Source organism: Crinia signifera, chromosome 9, assembly GCF_055691185.1.
Source record: "Crinia signifera chromosome 9, ASM5569118v1, whole genome shotgun sequence".
Lineage (NCBI taxonomy): Eukaryota > Metazoa > Chordata > Amphibia > Anura > Myobatrachidae > Crinia > Crinia signifera.
In genome coordinates, this window is record NC_139225.1 from 77621501 (window position 1) to 77639163 (window position 17663).

The following is a 17663-nucleotide window of genomic DNA, read 5'->3' on the forward strand; positions in this document are numbered from 1 at the left end:
TAGACAACCTATGGAATCCACTTTTTTTTTTTTTTTTTTTAATCTGGCATAAGATAGAGGAGATAAGGACATTACATTCCATCTGTCTGAGGGATTTCTTTTATTTTATTGTGTACTGTTCCAGTTACTGTATGTTGGGGATTAGAGATGAGCGGGTCCGGATCCCCGAGATCCGGTAGATCTGAATATCGGGGATCCGGGTCAGATCTGAGTCGGCTCGGGAGTTCCCGCCTGAATTCCGGACCAATAACGAGGCCAAACGTCATCATCGCGCTGTCGGATTCTCGCGGGATCTTATAAAAGACGCACGCGCGCCCCGCCATCTTCACTCCAATCTTGGAGAGGGAAGAGGGTGGTTGGCAAGCTCCATGTGCCCTGTGCTGTGCTCTGTGCTCTGTGCCATGTGCTCCGAGCTGTGCTCCGTGACCTGCCCTGTGCCTTCACTGCCCTGTGCTGTGCTCCGTGCCATGTGCTCCGTGACCTGCCCTGTGCCCTCACTGCCCTGTGCTGTGCTCTGTGACCTGCCCTGTGCCCTCACTGCCCTGTGTTGTAGACTTGTATTGAGAGTGAGTGACTGTTTAGGCCTGAGCCCTGTAGTGTGATTTAACTAACTAGGTGCTGCAGTGCTCACACGCAGGGGCTGCAGTGTCCACTGTCCAGGGGCTGTCCTGTGGCCCGTGCCCTGTTGTGATTTATTTAGCCCTAAGCCCTGTGTTGTGATTTATTTAGCCCTGAACCCTGTGTTTTTTGTGATTTAACTAACTAACTCAGTGCTGCAGTCAGGGCCGTCTTAACATTGTCAGGGGCCCCTGGGCAGAACAGTAGTGTGGGCCCCCCTCACATACGGCACCCCTCACATACAACCCCCCACATACCTATGGGCAGCAGGGTCTGAGCAGCGGCGTCTGGGAGTTGTAGCGCTATTTGCTGGGACAGTGGGAAGCGCTGCTGATTTTGAAAAGACTGGCCCGGATGCTGATTGGGTGAGAGAATTTAGCCAATCAGTGTCCACTGGACACTGCATCCGGCCAGTTTCAGTGTCCCACCGACCCGGCAAATAGCGGGACACTGTCCAGCTGCTGTCAGGCAGGCAGATGGAGCACAGTACACCACTCCGCTACGCCCGTTTGTCAGGCAGCCTGCGCACAGGATGCCCCCCCATATCCCAGCTAGCCGGAGCACCACTTCCCCCAGGTACCCGGGAGGCTGCAATGCTGTGATTGGCCGGAGCGCGCACCCGTCAGCTGATGCAGCCTATCCAGCGGAGAGGGGGTGTGCTGGTGGGCACTGCTGGAGGCTGCACCGGGCTTGACGGAGAGCAGGCGGATGACTGACAGGACTGCCCCTAGCTGCCACCTCCAGCTGGTGTGGGTGTTCGTGCAGTGCTGTATTCCCCATTGGGGTGGGCCCTTAGGTCAAAGGGCCCCTGGGCAACTGCCCATTCAGCCCAATGGGAAAGACGGCCCTGGCTGCAGTGCTCACACGCAGGGGCTGCAGTGCTGCTGAGTAGTACACTGTGTACAGGGGTTGCAGTAATACAAGGGGCTGTGTCCAGTGTGACGGCCTATATCTTATCCATTGTCCAGTGTCACAAGTCACTCATGACATATATCCTGTGTCCTGTGTGACGACATATATCCAGTGTCCAGCGTGACATATATCCAGTGTCCAGTGTGACGACATATATCCTGTGTCCAGTGTGACGACAATATATCCTGTGTCCAGTGTCACAAGTCACAACATATATCCTGTGTCCAGTGTGACATGTAGGGGGAAATTTACCAAAATGGATCCGTAAAAAATAGGTGTATTCGTTGGCAGAAATACACCTATGTTTTACACATTTGTATTTTCGGGATTTACAATCCCGAAAATACAATTCGTATTCCTATTGAGGGCACATTCGTATTTGTATTTACAAATACGAATGTCTACACCATCGATAGAATACGACAGGAATCACCATTCAAAAGAATGGTGGTTCCTGATGTACTAAGCAGCCGTATTGATAATACGACTGCTAATTGGTGTAAAACAGGCACGCAAATTCAACAGGAAAATACACCTTGCTTTCCCTGTCGTATTTGGCAGAAGCCTGCACGGATCAGTCAGATCCGTGCAGGCTTTAGTGTAAAAAAAAAAAAAGGAAAATTACATAAATTAAAAAAACAGCGTGGGGTCCCCCCCACAGCTGTAACCAGCACCAGGCTGAAAGAGCTGGGGCCGGTAATTTAAAAATCAGGGAACCCGACAAATAGGGGTTCCCCGATTTTTAACAACCAGCCCCAGGCTCCAGGTCCGGGGCTGGTTCCCAAAATACGGGGGACAAAATGAGTAGGGGTCCCCCCCGTATTTTAAGAACCAGCCCCAGGCCAAACCAGCCAGCAGGGTAATGCCACAGCCGGGGGGAGACTTTTTATACAAGCCGAATGCCGCTATTGGTTGCCTTGCAGCCTAGCGGCTCCTGATTGGCCACAAGGCGGCCAATAGCGGCATTCGGGGGCAGAGCCGCACATGTACACAGAGTACCGTGTGGCTCAGCTGTTCGTCTCGTTCGCGTTCTCGCTTTGTTATTTTGCCAAGACCCCCTTGGACTACGTCGCCCTGGGACAGGTGAGTATAGTTTCCTTCCACAGCTTCCACCATGGATTTTGTCGGACTCCGGACGCCAACGCCATCAGGGATGCCGACATGGATACAGACGCCGACACAGACCAGGACATCAGGACCAGGGCTACCTACGGGATGAAGATAGGTAAGTATCAGTATGTAAGGGCTTTGGATGTATTAAAGTTTTATTTTAAATGTGTGTCCTTGTGTGTTTATTTTACTATTTTTCATACTGTGGAACTACAAGTGCCAGCGGGCCCTTTAATGCCCCGCAGGCTGGGACTTGTGGTTCTCCAAGTCCCAGCTTGCGGGGAGGCTTGCTGGGACTCATAGTACACCAGTATTAAACAATAGTTTATTCTTTTTTTTTTACACCAAGATCAGCCCGGTGACCACAGCCCAGGGTCACCGTGGACAGCACCAGGCTTCAGCCTGGTCAGGTAAGTCCTGGAGGGGGGGGGGCCTTCATTGGGGGGGTCCCCACTCCCCCAGGGCCCCTGGCCAGGCTGACTGGTCAGAGGGTTATTGCTTTGGCCGGGGGGACTTGTATAAAAAGTCACCCCCCGGCTGTGGCATTACCCTGCTGGCTGGTTTGGCCTGGGGCTGGTTCTTAAAATACGGGGGACCCCTACTCATTTTGTTCCCCGTATTTTGGGAACCAGCCCCTGACCTGGAGCCTGGGGCTGGTTGTTAAAAATCGGGGAACCCCTATTTGTCGGGTTCCCTGATTTTTAATTACCGGCCCGGCTCTTTCAGCCTGGTGCTGGTTACAGCTGTGGGGGGGACCCCAAGCCGTTTTTTTTTTCTATTTATTTATTTTTTTCTATTTATTTTTTACACTCTGCAGCCTGCACGGATATGACTGATCCGTGCAGACTGCCTGAAAAAATCGTATTAGCGGCCGTATATATGGCCAGCTAATACGAATAGTTACACCATCGGAGGGTTACAAAGCAGTTGTATACGACTGCTTTGTAATTTCCCCTCCGGAACACGACTTTGCATACGACTGAAACAGTCGTATGCAGTCGTAGGGAAAATACTAATACGAAAAACTAGGTTTTTCATATTAGTAAATTTCCCCCATAATCTCCCCCAGTCAAACATTTTTTTATGTATTGTAGCTTAAAACCTGTATCTCTTACAGAGTGCATCCTGTTCTTGCTCAATATACATTGAATATACTGCCATATCCACTGTACATGGTGGTATGCCTGGTCCAGAATAAGGATGGCCTCTAAGGAGTTTACTGCAGCGCATCCAGGGCTGGCGCCACCACTAGGCAGAACTAGGCATTTGCCTAGGGCGCCGGCCGCTGGAGGGCGGTAGTGAGCCGCCGAGGTACCCGAAAGCAGGGAGCAGGTAAGTCTGTGATTCTTCATCCTTCCTCCCCCCGCTCCCCGCTCCCATCCCGCCCGTGGCATGAAATAATGCTGCTCCCCCCGCGCCGCCCGCTCCCCTCTCCTATCCCCGTGTTATAAAAAAACGCTGCTCGCGCCGCCCGCTCCCCTCTCCTCTCTCCTATCCCCGTGTTATAAAAAAAACGCTGCTCGCGCCGCCCGCTCCCATCCCGCCCGTGCCATGAAACTACTAAGCTGTGCCGCCCGCTCCCCGCCAAGGAGATTTCTGTGCAGCACCACCTGCGCTCCGGGGGGGGGGGGGGGGGGATATCGCCCACCGCAGTATCGCCCGCCACCCCCCCCCCCCCCCCCGGCGGGCGGGCGGCGCATGTTTTTTTTGCCTGGGGCGGGCGGGGGGCTTGCACCGGCCCTGAGCGCATCACATACATTGTACTCGTGTTCAGTGACCGTATTGTAACCTCCTTAGAAGCTCCTTCTCCTGAATTCATTTATCATCCAGTATTATATTTGGTCTGTTTTATTTCACCTTTAAAGGTACATTTAATAAAGCTACTAAAACGGAAGAAAGGTGATTTTGCCCATAGCAGCTTATCTGATTCTATCTAGCATTTATAGGATGCACTAGAGAAATGCGTATTGAGAATAAGTATATTGTTGGTAATACTTTTCCCTCATGAAACCAGATGGTAACTAGTGATGAGTGACATTTCTTTATTGGCTGAGGAGTAGATGCAGGAATTCTGGTGTCCCTGTATATACCATCACATTATCTCAATGATGTAAAAGGGTAACCTAGAACGTCATCTATTATAGTGTCCTATTGCACATAGGGCCTGATTCGTGCCTGTTTGCTGGGCTGTGCGGTTACTCGCAACCTAGCACCAGGTCAGCACCGCTTATCCCGAGCCGACCCAATCCGGTCGCTACCATGCGAGGGGATGTGTTCCCTTACACGTCCCCTCGCATGTGGCCGAATGGGAGAGAAATCATTCGAAGGTGGAACACCACTGAATGATTTCTCTCCCCTTTGGGAATAAAAGTCAAGTCTAAACTGACTTTTATTCCGGACGCAGATCAGCCACTGGCCCCACACAGGCATCAACCAGCCTATGTTCCCAGGAGAATGCCCACAAAACTGTACACGTTCCCCTGCAGTCCCCTCGGACCTTAAGCTGGGTACACACATATATACAATCCCTATTTCTTGCGACCGTTCGACCGACCGTACACCCATCAGATCGTCCACAAACAGCCGATCACGCGCGTACACACCTGTACAATTTTACTTGCGAAGTCTGATGTATTCCCGTCCAAACAGTCGCAAGAAAAAGATTGTACCAACGTACACACTGTCTCGATTTGGGCTATTGACACGTCATATGTGAACAAAATTATCATAATAGGCTGGGTTAGGGCATACTTATAGCAAACCACTATATGTGCGAAATAGCCGGCACGGTGACTAAAATTTAGACGCAAACCCATCTATATAGAACTTTAGTCAGCTGGCAGGGTGACTAAACTTCTATATAGATGGGTTATGCGTCTACATTTTAGTCACCCTTTTACCCATTAAAAAAAAAAAAAACGACGTGGGGTCCCCCCCCCACGGCTGTAACCAGCACCAGGCTGAAGAGCCGGGGCTGGTATTAAAAAATCAGGAAACCAACCTTATAGGGCTTTGCTTTTTTTTTTTAAACTAGCCCCAGGCTCCAGGTCCGGGGCTGGTTCCCAAAATACGGGGGACAAAATGACTATGGGTCCCCCCGTATTTTAAGAACCAGCCCCAGGCCAAACCAGCCAGCAAGTCCCCCAGGCCAAAGCATTCAGCCCTCTGACCGGTCAGCCTGGCCAGGGGCCCTGGGGGAGTGGGGACCCCCCCCAATTAAGGGGTCTCCCCCTCCAGGACTTACCTGACCAGGCTGAAGCCTGGTGCTGTCCCCGGTGACCCTGTGCGGTGGTCATCGGGCTGATTGAAGTGTAAAAAAAAATAGAATAAAAACTATTGTCTTCTACTGTGGAACTATGAGTCCCAGCAAGCCTCCCCCGCATGCTGGGACTTGGAGAACCACAAGTCCCAGCATGCACGGCATTAAAGGGCCCGCTGGCACTTATAGTTCCACAGGAAAAAAAATAGTAAAATAAACACACTGACACACGATAAAAATAAAACTTTATTACATCCAAAGCCCATACATACTGATACTTCTTACCTATCTTGAGCCCGTCGGTAGGTCCCTGGTTCCGGGGCTGGTCGGGGGCTCCAGGGCTGAAGAGTCCGGGGTCCTGGATCCAAAGAAATCCATGGGGGACCTGTGGAAGGAAATACTACTCACCAGGTCCTCTGGCGAAGATCCTGACATCTTCTCCATCTTCTCCGTCTCCGCCGCATCAGCCGCCGGTACACGATGGACTTTGAGAGGCACAGAGATGTTTCATCTTCCGCGCCTCTCATCCGAATGATTCTATTGGCCGCCTAGCGGCCAATCAGGAGCCGACTTTCTCGTTTTGTTTTTTTATTTTTTATAGTCACCCTGCTGAGAGATCATGCAGCTATGGAACGCCCACATGGGCGTTCCAGCTTTGGCAGTATAGTCGCAAGGACGGCAGCATATCAATCGAACGTGCGTACACACTGCACTTTTGTTCCGATATGGGGCCGTCCTGTCGGATGAAAATTAAACCGCAAAGAACCTTCGACTGACCGAGTATGGACGGACAAGACCGTTTTTTGCCGTTTATCGCTCGTACGGGACAGCGTACACACCTATACAATTGAACGGCCACCCGACCCAGAACGGAAGAATGGCCCGACAATTGTATATATGTGTACCCAGCTTTACTGTCTAGAGCAAATGGCTCTGCATATTTGCATATTCGCAGAAGTGCAAACCCCCCACCATTGGAGAAGTGTCTGAATCGCCCCATAGTTTGCACCATGGGAGTTCTTAGAAGTGACAATTTATAAAGGAGTTGGTTTTAAAAAGGGAGCTAATGTTACATGTTTCGGTTAAACAATTTTAACCCCTTCCCGACGGGGCCTTTTTTGTTAACTTTTCTTTTTTTTTTCCTCCTCGCGTTCAAATAAGCGTAACTTTTTTAATTTTCCGGCTATATAGACACATGAGGGCTTTTTTTTTGCAGGACAAGTTGTACTTTTTAATGGTACCATTTACTATACCGTATAATATTCTGGGGAATCAGGAAATAATTCAATGTGGGGTAAAAAGGAAAAAAAACGCAATTCCACAATTTTGCGCTGGTTACGGTTTTTTTGGAGTTCATAGTTGGTTTAAAATGATGGGTTATCTTTATTCTATGGGTCGTTACGATTCCGGTGATACCAAACTTATATAGTTTTCGTTACGTTTTACCACTAAAAAAAAAAATAGAAAATTTTACGGTTTTTCTAATTTGCGTCGCGTCGCCATGTTCTGCGGCTTATAACTTTTTTATTTTTCCACCTACGGACCTGGGTGAGGGCTCATTTTTTGCGGGCTGAAGTGTACTTTTTAATTAATACCAGTATGGGATATGGGCAACTTTCTGATCTCTTTTAGTTATTTTTTTTTGGGTAGGCGATGCGACCAAAAAACGTAGTTTTGGCGTTGGGAATTTTTTCCCGTTTACGCCTTTAACCGTGCGGGATAACTAATGTTATATTTTAATAGATCGGACTTTTAGGAACGCGGCGATACCAAATATGTTTATTTTTTATTTTTTTTATTTTTTTTTATTTGTGAAATGGGGAAAGGGGGGTGATTTGAACTTTTAATATTTTTTTATTTTTTTTTTATTTTTACTACAAGGCCCCCTAGTGTACTTGACCACTAGGGGGCGTGATCGCCTGTACTAGGTTCAGCCATAGAGCTCTATGGCTGAACATAGTGATTTTCAGCACTTCCTATTACATCCTGCCTCAGGCAGGATGTAATAGGTATGCTGACATGGCCAGCACAGGGGTCTACATTAGACCCCTGGCTGCCATGGCAACCGATCGGCACCCTCCGATCTCGCCGCGGGGGGCCCCGATCGGCGCCGGAGGGGGGCGCCCCCCCTCCGATCAGCTATTTAAGCACTGGGGGCGCTTTGCCCGCGGTGCTTAAAGGGTTAAACGGCCACGATCGGCGAACTCGCCGCTCGTGGCCGTGAGAGCAGGTGTCTGGCTGTAATATACAGCCATTACCTGCTCTCTTTCAAGCCAGCTCACTCCGTGAGCTGGCTTGATTCCCCCGCAACCGACTCATGACGTAAATGTACGTCATGTGTCGGGAAGGGGTTAAAAGAATATTATTGGGTTGGGTTGGCGCATTGATCCATGAAATGGATTTAAATGTATTCTGTGTCCCATCTACTAAGTAAATAAAAGTATTCCTATCCTGGAGATCTAATTTCAGCCCAAATGCCTTTTCCTGGGTACAGTAGGGATTCAAAGCAATTTGGCAGAGGTTTATGCTCCTGAATAAGAAGGGCCTGAGGGGCAGATTCATTAAGCTCGGTGAAGTGATAAAGTGTCTGGTTTTAATCACCGGCCAATCAGCTCCTACCTGTCATTTTTCAAACCACGCCTGTAACTTCACAGTTAGGAGCTAATTGGCCGTGATAAAAACAAACCAGACACTTTATCACTTCACCGAGCTTAATAAATTTGGTGTTATACAGTTCCATCATCTATGTTTTGTAGGGTCAGGTATTAGACTGGATCAGAATTGGACATAGAGGGGGAAATTTACTAAGATGTGTATTCTACTGCACTTGTGATGTTGCTATGGGCAGCCAATCAGAATCTACTTCTTATTTATTTAGCACCCTCTAGAAGATAGTGGACATGATCTGATTGGTTGCCCATAGCAACATCACAAGTTGCCCCAGAATGTCCATCATTGTGTGAAACATTGTCAAGCAAAACTTTTCAGTGTCTAAAAATTGACATATTTAAGAACTTTTTCTTTCTTCCATCCTTCCACAGAAGATAGATGCCCAAGCCATTGAAGAGTTCTACGGTTTAACGTCAGACATTTCCAAAAACTCAGAGTCAGGATATATCCTGTTCTACCAATCCAGAGACTAATTCCCATCCTGGGGAAATAATAAATGCCTAGTACTGAAGAAGGTTAAACTGTTGGACAGTGAATGAGGAATCAGTGGTCCTAACACGGACATAAAGGATTCACACAGCTGCCACTGTGGATATCAGTTTTCAGTTCATGGAAAAACTGTTTTCCCTTATAATTTCTCTGGTCTCCACAAGTATCCAAAGCCGATCTTCTCCAGAAAGCCATTTCAGTGTGTCTTCTCCTTACCAGGCCTAGGAAGGCCAAACCCTTCCTTATGCCTTGTAGGCTGAGAAGAGTGGCTTGGCATTGTGTTTTGTTGGAGAGTCCGTAGGAAGGATGACATCTGCTGCCGAGTGTATATGACTCACTCAGACCCAAGCAAAGAAGATAGCACTTTGTAAGACAGAGGACAGCTGTGGTTTGGTGCTCAGTTCATACTCAATCAAAGATTTTAAAGTTGAAAAAAATGTGATTCATAACAATCAAGTTATTGTTTCATATCACTTGTAATCACGTCTGCTTCTGCACCATCTTCAGTGATTCCTGCCTTCCATTTGTTTGCTGTAACACTCCTTGTAGTGAGTGTTAATAGGCTGCTGTTCTGCACACTAAATAATGGGATCACTACGTATTTTTTTTTTTGTTATTTAATTTTTTTTCAGTATATGTTTTGAATTTTAGCACCTTTTTTATGGTTGAAGACCTCTTCAAGTATTGCTGCATTAATGGACGTGGGCCAACCAGAGTGTAAGGCCAGAGGGTTCCAACCTCAATTTAACAAGCTGCCTGATCTGGAAGGCTCTTAGGCTCTACGTACATGAGCACAGGTGAGTTGATCAGCATCCATGTTTGGCTCACTTGTGCTCCTGTGATTAGGGGCCAAGAACACTTGGATGTCGGGGAAAAGTGCTACAATTGGTAATCTCTGCAACCGCTGTCCATAAAACTCCAATTACAAGAGACGCATTGAGAATTTCAGTAGGATTAAAGTGTCAAAACCCATAAATAAAGCAATTAACCATCTATTTGGGATTTAATCTTATTTTTTTCAAGTGTCATGACTGTTACTCCTATAGCGAGTGTGAATGAGATGCGGGTGCTTGGACAGGTAACATGTACTGATCCCTTCTTGTTTGTGCAGGGATAAGAGTTTGCACGCATATGTGAAAGTAGTTTTGTAGCAGAACAGACTGCTTCACATCGATGGTTCCACGGATACCATCTTTCATTTGGCTTATGTATCACTAATCCACTATAGTTGTAGATTTACTATGCCTTTGGGTAAGACTTGAAGCATGTTGGACAAATTGTACATATTGTCTCTTCCAAGTGCAGCACAAGGTGAAGATTTTTGGAAAATTTTGTGTCATAGACTTTTCTTAAAGGATGCAATATATTTGCATCACTAATGCAACAAATCTACAACTCCTACAACCTCCACCCCACAATGCCACCAAAGTCCTCTTTCCTGCCTCTCAAGTGATAGTGGGGATGCTTAGATGTTCCACAGCCACTTCCTGCATTAAATACTACATGCCTGTCTTCCTCGTAGACATCCTTCATTTTTTGATAAGCAGTCTCGGTGGTGACCCCTTCAGATCCCGGTGCCCTAGGCAGATGCCTAATGAGCCTTGAGTCCTGTTGAAGAAAGAGCGCTATATAAATTAATTTTTTATTGATGAATATAAAGTTGACTTTGGTGCTACTTTGTATTGGCTGTGATGTGAATAAGATGCTAAGGCGGTATTCTGTTATACCCCTTTCACACTGACAAATATTTCCTGGGTTATTGCACATGAACACGCAGCAACCCAGGAAATTGGTCAGTGTGAAAGGGTCCTGAAAATTGTTCCAGTATTTCAAACTAGGTCTTCACCAGGGTTGGACCCAGGATGCTCGCGGGTCCAGGGGCAGTGTGAATGGGTAACGCTGAAAGATGCTGACATCTCCCAACGCCGTCTCGATTATGCCAACCACCCGGCTTTATGGTGGGTCGGGTGGCTAGTGTGAAAGCGCTTGCAAGCCAGGTTGCACCTGGTATTTTGTACCCGGCTTGCAAGTGTGAAAGGGGTATTACCTGCAGTAACTTGCTGCATGTACAAGAACAGGCTTTTTTTCATGATAAAACCCCGATGTTCAATTTGGGCTATCCAACTAGGGCCCATTTGTCATGCACTGCAAAAGCCGCAGACCTATGTATTTTCATGGCTGATGTCAGGTAAAAAATTGTCATGTATCAGGTATTTTGTTTGCCTGCCGAAAGCAGTTTGAAACAAAATCCCTGATAAGTGCTGACAGTAAGTAGCCCCACCAGCGGTAACTAGTTATGATAATTTACCACAGCTAATAGGATATCAGCCATACTTTAGGTAACGGTATGAAGGTTTGCAGGTCACTACTGGTGGTGGAGAGTCTAAGTTGCGACATGTATCTTGTGTCATAAGGTGCAAAAGGAATAGGTATATGAGCATACAGTATATCTGTACGTAAGTAATAGAAGCATTAGTGCTTGTTATCCCTATGAAGTGTGAGCTGCTGGGAATGTGTCTGTCCTTATGGCTGAAGACTACATTATTAGAAGGGTCACTTTCAAATTCTAAATGAAATAATTTGGATGGATATGGGCATATATGTATATATTTCTGTTGCTCGGGAATAGGTTCCTGGTTGGTAACCATTTGTACGCCACACTGATATTTTCTGGCACTTTGAAAAGGGCCCCAGCAAGGGGTGAAAACGCGTTGGCCCTACAGCATGACCAGAGGGTGTTTACCAGAGTGGGGGACTGGATTCCCTGTGAGATCTCTATGTGAATGGATGGATTGTCCGGGATTCCTGTCACTTTATCCAAGCTCTTGCTGATCTGGTCATTTCCTGTCATTTTCTGCTGCACTATTGGGCTGCTGTGATTGCCATTGTATGTGACTAAGGGCCTGATTCAGGCATGTTCGCTAGGCTGTGTATACTCGCAGCCTAGCCATCAAGTCAGCACCGCTTCTCTGCCGCCGAATCCCCTCTTGAATATGGGACCATCGAATACATTTTCAGCATTTGTTCTGAAAAGTAAGTCAGTACTTCAGGTGGCCTGTGATCTCCGTATTCGGCTAGGTGCTGACATCATGCCACACCTGTGTTCTCAGGGGAATGGGATATACAAGAGAAGAAAGTATGTCGTGGTGTGGTGCACCAAAGAAAATACAAATAAAATATAACCTTTATTTATACATTATTTAAGACTGCGAAATATAAAAAAACATTTAAATGACAAACAAAGTGAGAATTGTGCATGTTTAAAAACAGCACGTGCGGGGACTGTTTGCGTGTTGTCAGTGTGTCTCTATACAGTTATAATGTGGCGTTCTGAGTGAGCAACAGTAGTTGTTAAAGGTCTGTGACCTGTAGTTACCTCTTGGCTCCCTTAATTACTCTGGTAGCCAAAGTGTTGCTAAATATTTCTCCCCTCCTTTTTTTACACTAGGGGATGTTTTGATATGGTGGACCGTAATACAGTAAATTTGTGGGGTATATATCAACCTCTGAATAATTCTTACTGCCACCAACATATAACACAGAAACGAGATTTACTCGTGGAATGCCTGATACTGAATGCGGTACGTGCTATAATTGAGCATGCCCGTTGTTCAGGTACATTGTAACAATTCAGCTATTGGAGATATCATGCAACTTGGAGTAATGTTGCAGCCCTGAATAGGGTTAAATTGAATAGAACGCCACTGTCTATTGTAGAAATCTGCCTAGACACAATTAAATTAGATACAACAACATTTCAAATTACAGCCCTGAAAAGGGCTAGATGTATGAGCCGCTAGGCTGTATGTGTCTGGCTTGGAGAGGCAGAACACACAACAGGACACCCGCACTGCCGTACTACCGGCGCACGTTTCGCTCCCCGCTTTATCAAGGTAACCCGCTCTTTTACCTCTGGTGCTGTGTTATATGTTGGTGGCAGTAAGAATTATTCGGAGGTTGATATATACCCCATAAATGTACTGTATTACGGTCCACCATATTAAAACATCCCCTAGTTTAAAAAAAGGAGGGGAGAATTATTTAGCAACACTCTGGCTACCAGAGTAATTAAGGGAGCCAAGAGGTAACTACAGTGCACAGACCTTTAACAACTACTGTTGCTCACTCAGAATGCAGTATAGAGACACACTGACAACACACAAACAGTCCCCGCACGTGCTGTTTTTAAACATGCACAATTCTCACTTTGTTTGTCATTTAAATGTTTTTAATATTTCGCAGTCTTAAATAATGTATAAATAAAGGTTATATTTTATTTGTATTTTCTTTGGTGCACCACACCATGACATACTTTCTTCTCTTGTGTATCTAATTCTCATGATAATGTCAGTGGTAGCACACCCCTGTATAAATTGATGGTCATTGCCAATTATAAGAAATAAGGGGGCCAAAATATCCTTATTTTCTCATCACAATAGTGTATCCTGTGCGGCAGATTCTCCTATTCTGTCTCTTCTCAGGGGAATGACCAGCGTCTTTATGGAGACCCCCATGGGGTGTGGTATAGGGTTCTGACAGTCGGGATCCCGACAGGCCGGACTCAGACAGCATGACAAGCGCAACAAAGCCCTTTGCGGGCTCGCTGTGCTCACCACATATTCTATTTTTTCTCTATGGGGGTCGTGGACCCCCACGAGGGCGGAATAGCCAGTGGCCGTCAGGATCCCGTCTGTCAGTGTTTTAACAGTTGGGATCCCTACTGTTGGGACCGCGTCCGGCACCCGTTCTCCTGCTGCTGCTCATTGCCCGCCCCGGTCCTCCCTGTCCAGAGCGGAAACTCGCTGCAGCCGTTTTCTCCCGAGGTTTGAGCAAGCGCATATTCACACATGTGCAAACCTCCACCATCGGACACAGGGCTGAATTGGCCCCTAAGTCTGTATAGGTGATTGTATGTACATTAAAATTAACCGTACTCAACTATCAACATTTCCCTTCTTGTTTACATATCTGACATTGGGCGGAATACCCGCTGAAAGAGCTACTGAAGAGCCCCAGATAGGTTCATTTTACATCCCTTCATGTTGTTTTGAGTATGACGTTTTGGTGGAGTGATTAGGGAATAATATCTGACTCGCTGCTCTGTATGTGCACTTGGGGCCTGATTCTGGTTCACTTGTAAAAGCAATTTTTTTTTCTCTAATGGACAGAACCATGTGCACTGCAGGGGGGGGGGGTGCAGATGTAGCATGTATAGAGAGATTTAGATTTGGGTGAGTTATTTTGTTTCTGCAGGCTAAGTACTGGCTGCTTTATTCTTACACTGCAATTTAGATATCAGTTTGAAGTAAAAAAACCCCACCCAACTCTAACTCTTTCTGCACATGTTACATCTGCCCCACCTGCAGTGCACATGGTTTTGTCCATTAGAGAGAATTTTCTTTTGTAAGTGAACCAGAATCAGACCCATCTCATACACATTTCTATTTGTTTGGCTTGAACCACAGATAAAGAACAACTCCAGATTTACAAGTTCCCTAATGCCTCTTTTGAGGACTGCTAATCATTATGCTATCACACGCCACTAGGACAGGCTCTACATGGATTTCTCATTTTTATTTATTTTGTGTAGAGAATACTATTTGCATGTCAATGTCAGCCATGTACTTTTTTAATGTAACATTTAGTATACAGTATATCTATAGATAATCAGGGTAAGATTTATATAATTATAGTGGCATAATATGTTTAGGGTTACCGTTTTCTAGTAGTAACTTACAGTAAACTTAAAATAGATAAAAAATCCCAAAAACTACACTAGAGCTTTCCCAGCATATTTATTGTCCCTGTTCTTAATCCTCAGTGAAGCTAACTAGCCTTTGTGAGCCCCGCAGCCCCACACAGGGACTACTCTGCTTCCCACTCAAGTGCCTGTGTATCTATAGGGCATGGAAAGTGTTGCAGACACTGGCGGCCAGCAGTGGGGTCTTTCAAAAATATTTTCTTAAATTCTACTGCTGCTTTCTGTCCCACCGCCCGACACCTTCTGCTTCCCGTCGCTGTTTCCCGAACCCCGTCTCTGCCCAACACCACTGCTGCCCACCCCTGCACATACAGTAGGTGTGTGCCAGTGGCGCTTTACCACTGACACACACACCTACAGTACGGAACCAATACATCAGCACCCGCGATTTGCCGCTGAGGGGTCGGATCCCACAGATTGAACCTGCAGCAGGTTTGCATAATATAAAATTATATACAGGTGGGAAAGGGGAATTGGGAAAAAGGGAGTATGACCGCACAGGTGTGTATGAAAATTCAAATAGAAATAGACAACAATGAGAAACTGACTTTTACCTGTAAGATAGGATCTGTGTGTCCCTATGCACCTTGTGGCTCTGAGCCAATGGGTGCCTATTTGTCGGACAGTCAATGGTGCACCCCGGAGTTAGAATAGCAATATGTAGGCTTGCCAAGGGAGGTAAAGAGGGAAAGAAAACTCTGGGTGGGGGCACCCTTATGTCACTGTTGTTGATGAATGTTATTGATACAATTTAAAAAGGAATAAATCTTTATTAGGTATGCTCTAACATATTGTTCCTTATTATATGTCACCTTGGTGTTTAGAGCGCCGCAAAAATATGTGGTATTTGGTGAGGGGCAAACTTTGCCTCCTAGGGGGAAGGAGACAGCCGGTTTCTAGTGTTTAGTTATTGATCCTCATTTATCCTATGATATCACCATGGTATTGGTATAGGTATATAAGGACTGTAATCATTGGATCATTTTCTTAAAACACAGTGGTCACCTATCAGGCAGGGATATGTTAAAGAAGTGTAGCTCTTGAGCTGTAATACTGTTAGTGCTCACAGGGGGGCGGTATAGTGCTACAGATACAGATACAGGTAATACGGTGATACAGAAGAGAGACAAGTGTGATTTAATAAACCCGTATCACAGCACCTTTTTCCATTAAAGGAGATGACTGTAAATAACGGGGTATATAAGATCTAATTTAAAACGCCCATTTACTAAGACTAACATGTATCTGGTTCAGAAGTGATACATATTAGGCAGACTGCCAGCACTCTGATGCCGAATTAACAAATTAGTCTATTGTAACCAATTGATTGCAAAGTGACACCCTACAATTATCAACACTGTAACCTAATAGTAGCTACTAATATGGCTGACTGAAACTGTACTTAAACACACACCAAACCCTAATAGAATCATATTGACACCTCTCTCCTTAACAATTGTTTTATGATAAAAAGGAGTATTAAATGGTTAGTTGCTCCTTGAACTCGCACATGCCTTTTAAAACACACTGTTTTCACTTGTGTATATGTTTTATGTTGTATGTCATATTTCGCGTTCCTTTTTAAGTGATAACTAATAAAAGGTATATTTTATGACTCAAGTTCTTATAAATGGTGCACCACCATATGACAATTCTTTCTCTCCTTAAAAAAAGTCTTCTACTAATACTGTCTGTGGTAGCACACCCCTAAGAAAATTACAATTTATACTTATCCTTACTAGAGGGGGCCAAGCTTAAATATACCCCATACCTGTCTCTCTACCTGTGCAACAGATCAGCAAACCTTTGCCCAAATGCTGCACTCAGCACTGTGCGTGGGGACGTTGGAGGGAAGTAGACTGTCAGATTCAGAGCTCCACCAGTGCAATCAGCGATGCATTACAGCAGGGATTCAGATGGGTGCTGGCTGCACACACCCTTTGCAATGCTCACAGGTCAGCTCCTGAACCAAGATGCAGGTAACCTGCTTGGGGGGGGAGATGCACTGGAACTGGAGGAGCTGCCTCTCCTACTTCACCCCCACCTCTTCCAGTGCATCACATTTTGCCCTCACCGCCAGGCTACATGCAACCCCCATCTTCCATATGTGCCTGTGCCCCCCTTGTCCCCCCACACGCTAACCTGCCCCCTCCTCCTATATAGTTCAGATGTTAGAAAGCTTAGGAAGTTGGTCAGACATCGGGGTGGAGGAGGCACTGCATTATGAGGTGATTTTAGCTCATATTCATATGCCACATTAACAATATATAGAATGTATTTCAGATTAATTTGATTATATCTTCATTGAAAAAAATGGTGCTTTTCTTTAAAAAAAATAAGGAAATATCGAAGACCCCAAACTTTTGAACGGTAGTGTAAGTGTTAATAAATAAATAATAAACTCTGAATCAGGCCCACAGTGACGATACTGGTTGCAAAGTGCCTTCAAACGAATGTTCCGGAAGCACTGTGTCCATTCTGATTAATTAAATTCCCCCCAATAAATCTGGACTTACTGTATCTCTGTGAGTATAAATAGCTTGCAACATGAATATTCTTAGGGGGGTTTGAAATCCTAAACTGGTTTTATGTTCTGGTAACATGTTGTACAGTATAGACAGTGTGTTGTGCAGTGTAGACTGCTATAAATGTTACAGGGGTGTACACACCGTGCAATTCCTTTTCTATTCAATCACGATTCGGTCAGGATTGGATGTGCACATTCGGGTCAGGTGTGGTATAATACCCCGACAGTCGGGATTCCGACAGTCAGTACTCCGACGTCAGGATCCAGACTGCACAGCGTGGGGAGCGCAATGAAGCCCCTTGCGGGCTCGCTGCGCT

The 17663-nt window shown here is 45.9% G+C and overlaps 1 long non-coding RNA gene across 1 annotated transcript in view; it reads left to right on the forward strand.

Annotated features, from left to right (window-relative positions):
* The window catches only part of LOC146035688 (uncharacterized), a 47545-nt gene extending 37503 nt beyond the window's left edge, over window positions 1-10042 (forward strand). Inside the window, exon 3 of the long non-coding RNA XR_014460698.1 lies at window positions 8941-10042. This is a non-coding gene — a long non-coding RNA (uncharacterized LOC146035688). The remainder of the gene's footprint in view (window positions 1-8940) is intronic.
* The last annotated feature ends 7621 nt before the right edge of the window (window positions 10043-17663 follow it).